Source organism: Neodiprion lecontei, chromosome 3 (assembly GCF_021901455.1).
Source record: "Neodiprion lecontei isolate iyNeoLeco1 chromosome 3, iyNeoLeco1.1, whole genome shotgun sequence".
Taxonomy (NCBI): domain Eukaryota; kingdom Metazoa; phylum Arthropoda; class Insecta; order Hymenoptera; family Diprionidae; genus Neodiprion; species Neodiprion lecontei.
Genome location: NC_060262.1, coordinates 11964469 through 11982013, shown reverse-complemented (window position 1 = coordinate 11982013; position 17545 = coordinate 11964469). Strand labels below are relative to the sequence as shown.

The following is a 17545-nucleotide window of genomic DNA, read 5'->3' as shown; positions in this document are numbered from 1 at the left end:
TACGTAATTGGTCACGGCACGTTCTTTGAGTCGTGGATCCGCGAAGGGATATGGTGGTTCTACTATCCAATGTGCCGAGTAACGGTGATCCATGGTAACGACTGCCACCTCTTTCGGTATGAATTTACCGTAAACGTCTCGGAATCCTTGAATATCCACCACGTAATCCATACTTGAGCTTGAAAGAACGTAGTCAAATGAATAGAAAGTCGGAAGAGCGAACCTGCCGTGGTGTAGTTTGAATGCTGACTGACTCAGCATCGCAGTTGTTGGCGTTTATATGCAGCTGCGTGGTAAAATCCTCGTCTTAATTTCTGTTTATCGGGTGTCTCCAGCCAGCCTGTTGCTCTCCTTGAAAACGTTGGTGTGGTGTAGTCGCTGCGTCCCCTCTAACGGAAATCACCACTTGGTGTGTCATGGTAGCGGCCGTGATAGGAGGTTGCATAATCTCTCTCTCTCTCTCTCTCTCTCTCTCTCTCTCTCTGGATGACGCCCGAACTCCGTGAACTTATTTTGCTACGTAATCGTGCGTACTCTAAATACCGACGCTCAAGATGGACATCCGATCATCTTGTATACAAGACGCTCAGGAATCCGGTCAAAGTGATCCTCACGTGTACGAAAGCACGATACATCTCGGATCGGCTATCAACAGCTGGAGACTCTGAACATCTGTAGCAGGAATTACGGCGACTAAGAGTGGTCTCCAAAAGAACCCACCTTGATATTGTGTTCCCACCGGACGAACTAAATGCATATTTTTGCTCTGTCTTTAATGCAGCGCCTTCTGTATCTCTGGCGGTTTTGCAGGTTGAAAGAGACTTTGATGACAGACGGTTCTACTTCTCGCATATCACACCTACCGTTTTGATAAGACACATTCATCTGGCTGACTCTCACTTGGCAGGATCGGATGGGTTTTCTGGGTTTCTTCTGCGACATTGTACTACGCCTCTATTTCCGCTCATCTTGGACATTCTGAATCTATCTATACTTACCTCGGTCTTTCCTTCTCTGTGGAAACGATCGTTTATTGCGCTAGTTCCGAAAGTTGGAAATCCTTCAACGCCGTCTGATTTCAGACCGATCTCTCTGCTCTGCAAGCTCTCGAAGATTCTTGAGAGGATTGTACTCGCCGATTTAACCAAACATTTTCGGGATTCCAGTCTTGTCGACTCCCACCAGTTCGGGTTTGTGGTGGGCAGGTCCACTCAGGCCGCCCTGGTGAGGGTCTTAGATGCCGTACGGCATGCTACGGATGGTCGGGAGGTCGCAGTACTTGTTCTCTTAGATTTTTCAAAGGCGTTTGACACTGTTGAACATGGCTAACTCATCGAAAAATTGGCTGCACTGAATCTCTCGCGTATCTCACTACAATGGTTCTGGTCTTACCTCACGGGTCAGACACAAGCAGTGCGTACGTCTGGTGGCACATCTAATTGGCCCCCTGTTACATACGGCGTACCCCAAGGATCTGTCCTGGGTCCGGGCTTATTCTCGCTCTACGCAGCAGATATAAACACTGCTATAAATCATTGTGGGGTAGCCAAATATGCGGACGATCTCCAAATTTTCATACACTGCCCGTCATCTCGCTTAGCTGAAGATGTTGAACGAGTGAATGAGGATGTGGCTCGTGTCTGTGACTGGGCCGACGAAAATTTTTTACGGCTCAACCCTGTGAAAACTCAAGCTATGCTTCTTGGCTCCGCCCGAACTCTCAATATGATCCGATATAACCAGGTCCCTCAGATTGTGGTGCGGGGAACTATCGTCCCGTACGTAAATGGTATGAAAATTCTCGGTCTCTACGTTACTCCGACACTAAATTGGCGGGAGCAGGTCACCAACATGTGCAATAAAATCCTTAAAACGCTCTACCAACTTAGGGCCAATGGGCAGGCTCTTACATCTGCTCTCCGACAGATCCTGGTCTCAGCTCTCATCTTCCCCATTTTTGTCTACTGCTCAATCGCACTCCTCAATATTACAGGCGTCGAGTATACTCGATTGCAGCGTTCCCTAAATGCTTGCGTTTGCTTTGTTTTTAATGTAAGGAAATCTGAACACATCACGTCTTATTACCAAAGACTCAAGTGGCTGAGAGTTTCACAGCGCCGTAACTATTTTCTCGCGCTTTTTGTTTATCGGGCTCTCAATCTCCGCGTTCCGCTGTTCTTCGCGTTTTAACTTACCCTGCGGTCTGAAGTTCGGGAGCGTACGATCCCCTCGCGAGCATCGAAATATGAGTTACATATTCCCTCGTATAGAACTGCTTGCTACGAAAAATCTACAATTGTATCAGCCGCTCGCTCGTGGAACTCTCTGCCACAGGCATTACGTGAAGCGTCTTCTTTGGCGATTTTCAAAAAAGGACTCTTCGATCACGTAGCCCTTACATAATATATTGCTGTAAACTAGTGCCTCTCTTACTTCTCTTATTTCTCTTATTTCTTATTTCTTTTTTTTCATTACCTATTTCTTATTACTTATATCACTTACTTATTTATTACTTATTATTTATTATTTTTCACTTTTTACATTTACTCGCTTCTTTTTTTTATTTTTATACGCTCTCCTGCTCTAATTCGCAACACCTTGAACATTGTCTCCGTAACGCGTGCTATAACCACCATACTCCCCAATTTAGGGTGGGTCAAAAAAATCAAGTATTTTTTTTTTTGGATTCGACACACGAAAACTAGTTCCTAGCTACCTCTAGAAAGTACTTACCAAATCTAAGCTCTTAATATTAACGGGAAGATTATGCTCATCATAGTTTTCCATTTTCAATTTAGTCTTATATAAAAATGGCCATATCTTATCACCAATAGATTGTTAAATTAGTTGCATCGTCAATATTTATAGGAAATTGAACGCTCTACAAAAATGGTCTCTTATACTTTTTTCATTAATCTAACCATTTAAAAGATATTCAAGGTGAAAGGTTGAAGTATTTTAAGGAAAATAACTTTTTGTTTTGAATTTTGTAACTTACTAAAAAATAATTATTGTCAAATGAGTTTCAGATATTTTCATAGGAAATTGAACGCTCTACAAAAAAGGTTTCTTGTGGTTAATCGATTACTGTAACCATTTAGAAGATATCCGCAGTAGAATCCCAATGCCTGTTGATTTTAATAGTTTTTAAATAATTATTTCCAATTTATCCATTCAATTTATGAATTTTTACAATATTCATGAGAATCTGAGTTTATTTCGAAAGAATGACAGTTTGCAAGTTATGTCTTATCTTTTGTTTGAGAATATATTTCTTTCGAATCAATTTTTTAACGATATTTTCTTTTTATAACTTTTATCACAATTGAGGATCGTAATTTGATATTTTTCAACGGGTTTATTTAAAATGTCATTCAAATTTCTTTTTTCCAAAAAAGTTATAATTGAATATTTTTTGTTTATTTTTGTATCAATACTGTATTGAATTATAAAATTTCATATGGTAAAATAGAATTTTTTTTTTCTGCTGATATATTTGATGATATTTCTTAAATAAAAACCTTCTCTTTCTGGAATAGATCATAAATTATCTCAAAATCCATCAAATAAATGGATAAATTGGAAATAATTATTTAAAAACTATTAAAATCAACAGGCATTGGGATTCTACTGCGAATATCTTCTAAATGGTTACAGTAATCGATTAACCACAAGAAACCTTTTTTGTAGAGCGTTCAATTTCCTATGAAAATATCTGAAACTCATTTGACAATAATTATTTTTTAGTAAGTTACAAAATTCAAAACAAAAAGTTATTTTCCTTAAAATACTTCAACCTTTCACCTTGAATATCTTTTAAATGGTTAGATTAATGAAAAAAGTATAAGAGACCATTTTTGTAGAGCGTTCAATTTCCTATAAATATTGACGATGCAACTAATTTAACAATCTATTGGTGATAAGATATGGCCATTTTTATATAAGACTAAATTGAAAATGGAAAACTATGATGAGCATAATCTTCCCGTTAATATTAAGAGCTTAGATTTGGTAAGTACTTTCTAGAGGTAGCTAGGAACTAGTTTTCGTGTGTCGAATCCAAAAAAAAAAATACTTGATTTTTTTGACCCACCCTACTCCCCATACCTTACCACTCTCTTGGATATTATTTAGAACATTTAGAATTAAAATCAGAATTAAATTAGTATTCAATCTACTTGTTCTCTTTTTACAACATGTATTGCTTTCTTTTTTATACTTAAGGGTTACCGCCCTTGTATAACAAAACTATGTTCTATTCTATTCTATACTTGGCCCGAAAAATCTGTAATCACCTGACGTGCAGCATCCACTTCAATAAGATTATCTAATTCAGCGTACACCAGACAATTCACAGTTTCTGTGAGGGCATCGTTGAAACGTACTTTGACCCTGAGAGTTCCATGTTTGATGAGCGACCAGTGCGATGGACAGTTGGCCGAGAGATCGGGGGTTAGATCAAAACCCAACAGACAATTTCCATCAGCAAACTGCAGTCGATTGATACTGTTTCCTTCGTTCAAAAAATGAATCCCCGTACCGGAGAAGAAGGTGTAATAAGCATCCACGTAGAGATCCTTTTTGCCAAAATTCATCTGTAGCGGCTTCGATGGGACTTGCACCCTGTCGACGTACAGTGATAGGAAATTCAAAAAGTAGTTTTGAAAATTAAACGGATTGCGCTGTCTGTTTCCGTTGAAGGCTTTATTGCCGATAAAACAGATTATCACTCGTTTCGACCCTTGTCCGAGTATGACGTTGTCCAGTGTTTCTTCCTATACTCCTGCATGTATGGTGAAGGATTTCACCTCGACTCTGGTCACGGGATATTTTGCCGTACCTTTGGCTAGTGTCCGTGCATGCGTCAGCAAGATTCCAGGACTCATCTTCATTCGGCGAACGAGCAGCGAAGTTTCCAGGATGTGCAGCTAGTGGCGATTTTTGGCTTCCATGAGATAAAAGCTGTTTCTCGATCTCACAAGCCGAAGCAGTTCCACACCGTTGAGTAAAAATTTGTCTCGATTAAATACGTCACAGTGCAGATGTCCGATCAGACCAATGGTACGTGCATTGCTCATGACCCGTTTGCGATCGATGAAACCTCGATCAGCACCGGCGGCGTCGGCGTCGTATACATCCGATAGTCCTTCCTCGCTGTCGTATTATAAAGCCGATGAAAGATGGGATTTTTGGCGTGCGGTGCGTAATTCAGTAGGGTCTATAAATATACTCGATAGGCGTAAGAGATGTTGGCTGGTGAGACTAGTTTTTGATTGAAGAATATATCGACGTGATTGAACATTGAGTGAAGCAGATTGTTTATCAGGTGGAATGCAGAGCAGCTGCGTTCGCTTCACCTGTCGGTGGGGCTAGATCAGTAAGCTGTAACTTCATACGTATACTAAGTATAGTGTGTGCCAAGTCGATGTACTTATCGCCGTTTCCAGATACAACAAATTCAATCGGGTAATCATCGGTTAGAGACGATACGAGCTTGTAGTGTACCCATTGACCAGACTCAATAAACGACTGCGTTGGTGGTAGAGAAAACAAATCCAGTTCCGACTTCATACACTCACCCGAGTGCGCGTGCAGGAAGGCCATTGTTGATATTCAAGTTCAAGACGAGCGGCACGTGGGTTTACCGGGATCCGAACATGTCTGTAAGATCCCGTTTTTTACAGCACTTCAGTTTTCTTGGTGGTTCCGGTACGTTTGGGTATCATGGCCGATGTTTTCTTTTTCGACCTTCTCCGTCTGATTTTTCTCGTAGTACCAGCTGCTCGGCGTGCGCCGACAAGTCTGTTCACGCGGGCAATATTTGACTCGCGCGCTAACTCGCCGGTTCGCCTTTTATATTGTGTTAGGTAGAGGTATAATACAATCATAGGCAAAGCAGGCAAGAAGAACTTAGTGTTCAGAAATGATAGGCAAGTAGTGCTGTGAATAGAAAACTAGGTGCGAATTGGTAGACAATAATGGTAGACAACAAATTTGCCACATGATATTTTGCATCGAAAGGTGAACGCTTAAGATTACACGTTTGCAGAGAATCGGCTAGTGTTTTACGAGGTGAAAGAGAGGAAAACCAATTATTATTGAGGTCACCAATGAGAAAAATATTATCATCGGCGCCTCCGCAACCGAGTAGCGCTTCGTCAACCGTTTCACACCAAAAGCCTGATTTTGGAGGGTTGTAAACAAGTGTGCAGAGAAATTTATATGAGCCGAATTGAAGTTGAACGAAGAGATACTCGGGTCTGGTATCTTTTGCAGTAGATTGCGGCGAAAGAGCAACCACTTTGGTCTTAATTGAGACGTGAACATACATTGCAACACTTCCACCGCCCCTGGTCGTCCGATCATTGCAATATCAATGATAGTGCGGAATCTTATAGCAAGAAAAATATTTCTTTGCCTTCAGAAAAGATTCACTACTTTTCGTAACATACACGTCATAGTCTACTATGAAATCTTAAACCATAACAAATTGTGCAGGAAGAGACTGGGCATTACAGTGACTAATCCATAGGTATCTTGATAGTTTACCGTTATTCGCAATAATTAATAAAAGAGATCGAGCGATCAATTTGTTTACGCAGCACAAGGCATTCGCTTCTATCGTATGCGGAATGACAGACATTAGTTGCCTTGGCCGACAAGCAGTTAGTACAGCGCAACTTATGTTTACTCCCGCAACTACTTGTCGCATGTGTATCAGCGCAACAACCGCAACACACATTGTTTTGACATTCACTACAAATATGACCGAATATTAAACAGTTAAATAGCGCTATATTAAAGAGACGTGATCATTGACACGATAAAATCGCCGATCTCATTGTTTAAGTCAATGAGAATTTTAATCGAACTAACGATTTCAACAATGTTCGAAATCTTACAAGTCGTATATTTCGGCTCTCCATGCCTCGATCGGATTGATATAGGGCTTGATTGAAAGATCAGAAGATATGTACATTTGTGAAACTTGTCGAATGTCGAATTTCATCATAAGAGGACATATATGTGATAATATTCTCGCCAGGAAGATTAGAACGCTTCTCATCAAAGTAAAATATGGCGCAGTCGATGGCGCACTTTTATGTTTTTCATGAATTTGGAGCGATCGGCGACTGCAGTAGATACACACGGGGGGTTCTGGATACAAACACCTTCTTTACCGATCAAGCCGCCTATCCGCTAACCAAGCCGCCTATCCGTGCATTCCAGAGGCGAACCCTTGAAAGTTACCCCCACTCTCGTAAGAGAAAACGTGTTCTGCCGACCGCTCGTCGGTGAGAAAATCTCCCAAATGACCATGATCGTTGGAAAAAAATCCTCCAAATGACGATGATCGTTGGTAAGAAATGCCTGAAATTGCCGTGGTATTACCCCTTGTGGAATAAATTGTGCTCTTTGTCGGTAAGGAAAATTATGCTCATCGAGCGGGATCAATAACTGAATTACCGAGCGAAATCCGTGAATCCTCAGGCGTTCGAGCGGACCCCGTGGATCCTCGAACGTTCGACCGAGAATCATGGCATGTGTCAGATTTTGAGAGCTTCCAGAAGATTCTCCAACGATCAAAAGGTTTCGAGGGCGGAGGTACGAGGTTGGGAGGCTCATGCAATGGCCTTGAACGAATCCAGGCTGACAAACAATTCGCCCGACGTGTTTTGACTCAATGTTAAGCGGTATGCGGTCAAAGGATTTCGGTACGACGTTGAATTCTGAAAAACCCACTCTGGCCTTGAACGGATTTCAGGTCGACAAACAACTCCCGGAATCGTCCGACGAAAACAATATTCGGAATCGTCCGACGAGTTTCGACTTGACGGTGCGCGGTCTGCGGACAATGGATTGCAGTGCGACGTTGAGTTCGTGAACCGTGAGAAAGAGCTTCTTAGACCCTGAACGATTCTCGGAAACCAAGGCTGACAAACAACGCGTTCGTCGATTTTTGACTTGACGGCGAGCGGTCTGCGGACAACGGATTGAGGTGCGACGTCGAATTCGGGAAGGTGCTGAAACAAACTCTTAACTAGCAGAACAGAGGTTCTAAATTAATGGTTGATATTGACGATGAAAAATATTTTATTGAAAAAAACACAATTTAAGATCAAAGTTTTACATAAAATTCATAATGCTGATACATGAGTGTAATTACATGTTTCTTACTCAACGGTATTGTACTCATGCTCTAGGCAATAGGAATGAATAACTGTTCGAGTAGATACCAATTGTCTTTTGTGTTTGAGTAAAAAATTTCGCAGTAACAATACGTTTTGGGCTGCGCAGTTTGGACGTGATATAGCATGATGCGTACAGTTTGAATTCGTATCTGACATTTTATTCAATTTCTGCAACGACGGACAACCCACATCTATCAAATCAACGACTTCAACTTTTTCACCCAGAATTTTCTGCAGCCAACTTTTCTTCTCCAAACCTTTTACGTAAACTGTTGAAGCATTTCGCAGCGACACACATTCGATGGTAAAGTCGAGCTTCTCGAAAGATAAATCACCACCTTCCCAGGATAGTCCATGATAATTCCGTGACAGCCACAAATTTTCTCTTTTGAATGGAGCGAGTAAATAATTCCAATCTTACGGAGGTTTGATGGTTTGATGGTTTATTGAGATCTTTCCCATGGCAATGTAGGGAAATAACAAGAAAGGTATACAAAGTTGAGCTATATTCATAGTCTCAAATCCAAAAACTTAGCCTAGTTTAATATCTAGTGTAAAGAGGAGCACAGAATAAAGACAGAGAACTACGACATAGACAGGAGTAGAAATATAGAGATAGAAGGATGCAAAAATTGGAAGAGTGAAAGACGGCAAAGACAATGTTAGAAAAAAAACAAATAGAATAAAAAATACAATAAAGTAGAAACATAGAAACATGAGAAGCAGAAAGTAGAGAAATCTAAAATCTAAATGAAGAATCGCCATGAAGAGTAAGTCTCTTTTATCCGGAAGAGATGCTGATAGAGTGCACGTTTAAGACATCAAGCGTCAAGGTAGACCTGAGTTCGGTCCGTGTGGTAGCCTGGTAGCAAGACAGCGGAGTCCGAGATCTGCGAATAGAGCCAGGTTTCAGTCACAGCTAGCAGCGGCCGGAAAGGCGAGAGAGGCAGTGGAGGTAGCTACGGGGAATCGAGCCTCGAAAGCAGCCAGAGCGGCAGCCGATGAGATGCGGTGAATAGGAGAGCCGTCAGATTTTCGTAGGAGAATGACGCCCTCACGGTGCCAAACGTACTTAAAGCCACGAGATTTCGCAATGGCTTTGGTGGACATAAGTAATTTATGAAATTCAGAGGAAAGAGCTTGATTTGCATTCACACTGAAAACTCGTACCTGCTCAACCACGGGTAGGTCGGTTGTACGTAAAATCCCTTTATTCTTCTTGGCAGCCAATAAGCGATGGGTGAGATCCCTGGACGCAAGCCTTACAAGGAGTGGCAACGGAGTGTCCTTCCGAGCCTTTGAAGGAGGGATCAGAAAGCGACAGGCCAAGATGTCCGATCTGGCAATGGTAAGGTCAAGCGCAGCAGCCAGTGAGGTGACGACAGGACGAATGCCATCAGCTGAGGAACAGGGAAGGCCAGAAATTATGACCTCCTCTTCGCACAGACGAGCGGAAGCACGAAGGCGCTCAGTGCGATCAGTATCGCGCTGCTTACGCAAGTCCCTGACTGCCTCTTGTAGCGTGCGATTTTGGGCCTCGAGTTCTTGGATGCGGGCGGTATTGGCGTCAATCTGAGCCTGCAATGCTGGTAGGGCGTCAAGCCGAGACTCAAGCGCATCAAACCGACGATCCATATAGGCTGTAAGGTGACGCAAAATCGCCTCAATAGAAGTCGAGTCAAGAGCTGCGGCCGTAGGCTGTGAGGCGGTGAGCGTCTCGGATGAGCTAGACGTGGACGGTGCGCCGGTCGGTATGCACTCAAGAGCGGCACCGGGGCAGCAATGCTGAACACCGGTCTGCAAGATTTTCTTGCGGCAGCAGCCAGGATGGTAGTGGGATTTGCAGCCCGAGCAAAAAGTGGTCTCTTTCACCACATTTTTGGAGCACATACCGCAGACACGAACGGGCGCCATGTATTTGTGGGAGACAGTCAGTAAGTTGCCGACAGTTGTTGAGAAGGTCAAGAGTAGACGAGCCGTACGTTAGATGGAGCGGCAGGTATAATTCAAGCTCAGGTACACAACAGAGATGTGTCACAGGGCAGCAGAGCAGTAAAAAAAAGGCAGCACTTCTGATTGGTCAAGGTGGTCAGGCCGGAGACGTTTGAGCAGCAAAACCGTTGACAGGTAGAGGTTATGTCCAGACAGGCAGGAGAAGCTTGTAGCAGAGAAACTACAAGTCCCAAGTGGGCTTGCAGAAAGGCGCATGCAAGAGAATCTGAAAGAAGAGCGCCCGAGGGCGGAAAGCGGCAGAAAAAGGTCGAGGAAGAGAGAGCTTAAGAGAAGACGTGCAGAGAATACTCACGTGTAGGTTAGCCTTCGTTCGAGGTTCGAAGAGAAAAATTGACGGGTTGGTATCTTAGTCAAGTGACACAACTGCCAACTCTTTTGGTGTAAAACCAAGACCCGGTCTTCTGAATCCTTGTACGTCCACTATGAACTCCATCGTGAAAAATAGTAAATCGATTGTCACAACCTTCAAGGTTTTTATACCAATTTCCTCACCCCATCACTCAGCGGGTTATATTCAATTATACGATCATGTGAAATTAAGCAGTAGGCAGATGTACCAGTAGAAAAGTTATTTTTAGCCTCAAAATCGATACGAATATCAACCGGTCCAGATTTCAAAGCCTCGTTTTGTTTCGAACAGTCGATGAAGATCAATGGTTCGTACTGTAGGTATTCGCTCTTCGTCAACAGAGGCTCGGGCTCTTTGCCGTAATAGGTGGCTTGAAAGTTTGCGTACATCTCTTACAGTAATGCAAAGCGATTGTGACTCATGTCCAAGTTCAGGTTACCGTACGGATAATACTCGGAATTCAAGAAGAGCTTGACGTCAGTAATGTCACAGTGATCAAGATGACTGGCATTTTTGCCGGCTTTGTCTTTTCGATTCGTTTGAAAACCGAGCATGACAAATAGCGGTTTTTACAAATGGGTGGACGCTTTCACCGTCCAAACGTGTTTCGTGGATGCCGGTAGCAAAGGATATTCGTACAATTCCCAACTGCGGAAGCTCATGAAGACAGGTGTATCTTTCTCAATGAAATTCAAGAGTGCGATTTTTCGTTGATCCGAGAGCTTCACATAGGGTACTAACCATTTCACCTCATCGATCACGATTCTAGAGTCTTCGTCTTGATTTGGAACAATGGCATTGAAATCGTTTCTTGATCTTGTAAGAATCAGCTCGTGTTTCGCGTTAACGATGATCTTGCGATAGTCTTCAGCGATGCTCAATATCATGGTCAAGGGAATAACTACGTCAAAGTTGCTATCGTCATCAGTTAAATTTTTCATTTCCTGAACATCGAGCCATCCAACATTTTCCACAAGTCAACTTTGACCAGGGTTGAGCGAAGAAAAACCTTTCGGCAGGCTGGTCAGGCCAACGTTTTTACATTTATCAATCTCTACAGCGTTTAGTTCGTACCGTACATCTTCGAACAAATGACACATGGCGTTATTGACTAAAGTTGTGATCGCCGCTGCAGTGCCGTCCGATTTCAGCAATTTTCCAGAGATATGCAGCGAACTCTTACTCGGTAATACGCATAAATCCTGATGCTGAACGGTGATTCGAATCTCATCGCTGTTGTTGAAAGTTGCCGATGCGTACGGTCTGTGTGCATGTATTTCTTGGTGTGCGATTGTTACGTCGAAGAGGACAGGCGTTTGAATGCTCAAGATTCCCTCCTTCATCGTACGTAGCAGGCAACGAAACAGCAGAATCGCAGTTTTATTTTTCGGAAATTCCTTCTCCAATTTGTGTCAGCTTGAGACACAGAGCTATCAGGAACTCCACGTTCCGACGTGTTAGTGGTTCGGAAATTGATGGATGACTGACTTGATCGGGACTTGCTGACTTACTAATATAACTCTTTTTGGGTAATCTGCTATACGCAATACCCATCTGTTATTGCGATTTGATGTGCAGTCTCACAGTCATAACTTCACCACGAAAATTATCCAGGTCTCCGTCTTGATCGACTAACCGAAGCTGTATGTGATCTATGGTCTTGACGGTGATCGGAAGGTAAATAACGTGCGACGGCACTTCCACGATCTTATATCTCGGCGCAATGATGGGGAAAAATTCGTGAACAGTATGCACTTTGCTCTCGTTGACGTAGGCAGGTTCGCTGTAATGCTGCATTCGACTTGCAACGAGTTGAACTTGAGAATAGCGACAAGCATATCCGATTGGTGAGTTTAGTTATCTGCCAATACACGCGGTGTAAAACCGAGAAGCTGACCAATTAAATCGTCAGGTTTAAAATTTGTGATACGGTTATATTTGATTTCGCTGCATGAAGTATTATTATTGGGAACATACTTTCCAACGTCCTTAATTTCGTGGCTGCCTGTAGACATAGTGAATGCTTTATTGGCTAGGTAAATATTATTGCGACCGACGTCGACGTTGGGAATGGAATTAAAGGTTAACAATTTAATGAGGCCGAGAGCATAACTTTTGTTCAGAGCAAGTTCGATCGTAGGAAAATATTGCGCTTTGAGAATGGAAGATGTTCCCGATATCGTTCACGTGAGTGAATAATTCATGACTGCAAGTGTTGGACTGACGTTATTCAATTTCGTGTCATGTTCATACAGGTCACCCCCTAGAAATTTCAGACACAAGTGTCCGCAATCGAATGTATCGTAATCCTATATCTTTCATCATTATACTTGACGCTACAAGCATTAAGATATTTCACAAGGTCTAACGGAGGTTAAAGATAACCGAAACTTTCGAAATATACGACATCGTTGCCACGTTGCGTATATGCAACCCAGTGTGTCCCAGGGCCATTCTCATCGTCAAGATTAACGACAGCTGCCTCGTTTCTACGTAGTCCGTTTTTGGGCATTTCGGTGCGCATAAAGACACCTCGGAAGTATGGAATTTTCATGATTTTTGCATACTTCAGCAAACCCCAGTTGGTCAACGCTTGACATTGTAGCTTCACACTTGGTTTTTTGACAGATGAAGACCGAAACCCTTTTTTACAGTTTAAAATGGAGACCTTCACCTAGGGCGATCGATTCCATCGTTTTGTTATGCCGTTTGCTTTCCTCCAATTCTCGTTTAGCCGCGCTCGCATCGTTTATAGCCTTTGCTCTACCCGCAGCACCCCCCGCTAACGCACCCGTAACGCTAAGACCGGCAAAAATAGGTATGAGAAAAGATAGCAATCCGACAGCTTTTGAGGGTACCGGTAGAACGCGCGGTGATCGGACATTATGTTTACCACCTTCTTGTTTCACATCTTCTCGAGCACCTTTGAGTGTAGACTTAATGCTCGTTTTCGCGTCGTAGCTCCAAATGATAGACTATTTTGCCGCTCATATGATTTTGTTCAAGGAAACGTTCTCTGGTTTTCGACACCCCATGCCTAACTTTGTTTTCACCTTCACCGTGTTAGCTGCAGCCTAAGCGGCTGCCTTTTTACTCAAATTTGCGTCCTTTGCGAGAACCCGTTTCCAGGCTTTTTCGGCTAATATTTTATCCGCGACGCTTCTAGCTTCAAGGTTCGCATAATTTTTCGAATACGCTATATCGTGTTCCCTACACGCTGCATCGATAGGATTGATACCGGAATCGCCTCTCGCGAGTCTTTTCGTCAACTTCGTACCAGGACCGCAGTATTGGTAACCGGGAACATGCAACTCGATCGGGAAATGTTGATAATGCTATTTACTAAACCTTTCCCACTTGATCGCTTTTTTGAGGATCGCTTACGATCACGTGTGTGCACAACCATATCCGCTCTACGACTCAGAGAAAGTTGTTATAAACGATGCATTTAAAGAGAATCCAGCCAGTCCCGTTCGAGATGAGGTTCGAGACACAATCGACGAAGGTGCCCGTGATGAATTTTGACAAACTTACGCAGCAGAGTACAAAATGGTAAAAACGTCACGGCGAATTGTTGCCGAGTAGTGTACGTGCGGTATTCTGCGGACCATCTAACAGTGGCAAAACCAACGCATTATTTGCGCTCATAACGCATCCGAACGGCTTGAGGTTCGAAAACCTGTACGTTTACTCAAAATCTCTCAATCAACCGAAATACAAGTTTCTGAGTCAAGTGCTCAAAAATGTCGACGGTGTTGAGTATTACCCCTTTAACGAGCATGAGCACGTCATTGCACCCAACGAGGCGCAACCTAACTCGATCACGGTATTCGATGACGTAACGTGCCAGAAGCAGGATAACATACGCGCGTACGTTTGTATGAGTAGACATCACGATGTAGACTGTTCCTATCTTTCTCAGACGTACGCTCGAATCCCTAAGCACCTCGTGCGCGACAACACCAACTTGCTGGTCTTATTCAAACAAGACGAGATGAATCTGAGACATGTGTACAACAATCATGTAAACACCGATAAGTCGTACGTGGAGTTTAAAGCCTTGTGCACGGCATGCTGGAACGGTGACAAATATGGGTTCGTAGTGATCGACAAGGATAGAGAGCTCGGTAATGGTCGGTAAAGGAAGGGATTTGACAATTTTATAAACATGACATGAGATTGAAATACACGATCTTCCAAGGCGACGAAACAGTAGCTCTCCAGAACGAGTTGTGTCAACATGCAAAAAATTCGTAAGGATAAAGAAGTCTTGCATCGTATCGCTCAGGCGAGTAATGCGATTCTTCGTAAGCACATAATCCTCAAGACGAGAGAAGAGTCGCTGCAGGAAATAATGAAGGATGGCTTCAAACCTGTGGTAACCCCGCTGCAGGAATAAGTCAATGTTTCTTGAGGCACGAAACTTGTCAAGGAAGAGGTGAAGGAAGAACTCAAAACTGAAAGGAAGGATGAGCCGAAGAACGAAATGGAAACAGAAGATTCTTTTGCAACTGCAGAGGAAGAGGATCAAACTGTCACAGAATCGTCAGTGAGATCAGAAAATGAATATCTCGAGATGCTCCACGATAAACGAAGACAGCACGAGTTGGATACCGTATACGGGGTGCGGAGTCTGTCTACTGCCGGGCTGATGGTTGGTGTCTTACCGATAAGCTTCCAGTGCGATTCCGTTCGCACAGACGGTACGCTCTATCCGAAAACTCAGGGACTGCTGGAGCTGCTATTCAAAAAGATGCCCAACAGCGCTCACGTTACCCGCAACAACAACGAGAATTACAGAAATATCCTTCTTGCAACAAATGCTCACAGAAAGTACTATAGCACCACCGACCCTATCCGAAACGCTCAGAGCGCCAAATTCAAGCATTTAATTGGTGAGCTGCGCAATATCTCTACGTCAGGCAAAGGCGTATCACCATCGTCACAGATGTCGAAGCGTACGGGCAAAGGTGTTCTGCTACCTCAGGCTTGGGTTACTCGACAAGGTATTAAAACAGATTACATTTTCTGGAACGACGCTGAGGAGCTGGTGGAACATCTTCGTTTGCTTATGGCATCTCAAGCGGCTGTGAATATAAGTCACAACAATGAAATTATGTCGATTGTCGAAGAATTATGGGATGCCGGAATAATTTATTAGCCAATTCTCGTCGACTATGCAATCATTTACGAGATGAGAGTTGACGTGTTTGGACGTCAGCTAAATAAAGACACAGCTGCGAGCACTTTCGGACCTCCGGGTGTCGGGTTTCAAATAACAGCGGACGGACATAACGATATAGAACCAAAGACTGTGCGATGTCGCAGATCCCGCAGAGCCGAACAATGCTGTAATTTTGGAAATCTTATGACGAAAACTCAACGTGCTGCAAAAACAAATCGACAACCTCGATCAAATGATCAAAGCTTTGGAGATCACCACGGAGAAAGCCTTGGATACCTTTTACACAGACTTCAACACAGGTAGAGACCTGTCGATTCGAAACGCAGAAATCATTTCCAAATTAGACACCAGACTAAGAGCGTTGGAATATGAAAGAGAAAAAGCAAGCACTGGTAATGGAACTGCATAAGCCTGCACGCCGGAATCACCCGCGTCGACGTGTGGACGTGCGCGGCATCGACGAGACCTGGCAGGCGGATCTTGTTGATATGATGTCGTACGCTGGACAAAACAAAGGCTACAAGTACATTCTCACGGTTATCTTTTCAAAGTACGCGTGGGCTGTACCGATGAAGAGCAAGTCTGGAGATGATGTTACGAAGGCAATGGAATCTGTGCTTTCGGAAGACGGGTACCAAAAAATTTACACGTCAACAGAGGAACGGAATTTTACAACTCGGAATTTAAATCGCTTATGACACGTTACGGAATCAAACTGTACTCCACGTACAGTAATTTGAAGGCTTCGATCTGCGAACGTTTCAATCGCACGCTGAAAGGTAAAATGTGGACACGGTTCAGCATCCAAGGAAGCTATAAGTGGCTCGATATCTTATCTGATTTGGTTTCGGCTTACAACAACACCAAACACCGAACCATAAGAATGAAACCGTCGGATGTCACCATTAAGAACGAAAGGCCGTTATTACGTCAGGCGTACGGAGGGCTTTCAGCGATACCTAGCATATCGGCAAAGTTCAAATCCGGCGACAAAGTTTGAATAAGCAAATTCAAAAATGTTTTCGAGAAAGCTTACACTCCCAATTGGACGACTGGAATATTCACGATAAGTCGAGTGGAAAATACTCATCCTGTGACGTACAAGCTCAAAGACTATGGAGGTCAACCCATCGCTGGTGGTTTCTACAAACAAGAGCTCCTCAAGGTTAAACATCCGGATATCTATCTGGTAGAGGGGGTGCTCAAGAAGCGTGGAAGAAAAATATATGGCCAATGGTCAGGTTTTGACAATACACACAAAAGTTGGACAAACGAATCGGAAATGTAACATTTGAGTGAATGATTTTTATATAAAAACGTATGTGCCTCTTTATTTTATACCCGACACATAACAAGTACGCATCTTTATTTTTTAGATAATCGACAGACATATTCATCGTTGAAGAATTTTGTATATTTCGGAGCGTTCTCATGCACTATCCTACATAATAATATTTTAGACATCATGGTACGGTTATGAATTAAGTCCTACATAGATTACGATACGGTAATCACAAAGCTAAGGTGCAGGCTTATAGCCCCACGGAAGCGTATCGGTTGTGTCTTGAAACACGATCTGCTTTTCGTCATTCTAGCTCAGTGCCACTTTCTGCTGTTCTACAGGGTATACCTCGTGCTTTTGACTCAATATCAAATGCTGATTTGGAGAAAAATTTTTACGTTTCAAACTACATTCCGAATAATCGTTGAAAGTTATTTTTCTCAACGCTGATGCTTTGACACCTTTGGCACGTTTATTGTCTCTCTCATTTCCCAAGACTCGGAAAGCGTACAATTTTGCTCTCA

At 43.0% G+C, this 17545-nt stretch overlaps 1 protein-coding gene across 1 annotated transcript in view; it reads left to right on the top strand.

Moving 5' to 3' along the window:
- Nucleotides 1–17545, top strand: part of LOC107226905 (sodium-dependent dopamine transporter) — a 429903-nt gene that overhangs the window by 248417 nt on the left and 163941 nt on the right. The window lies entirely within an intron of this gene.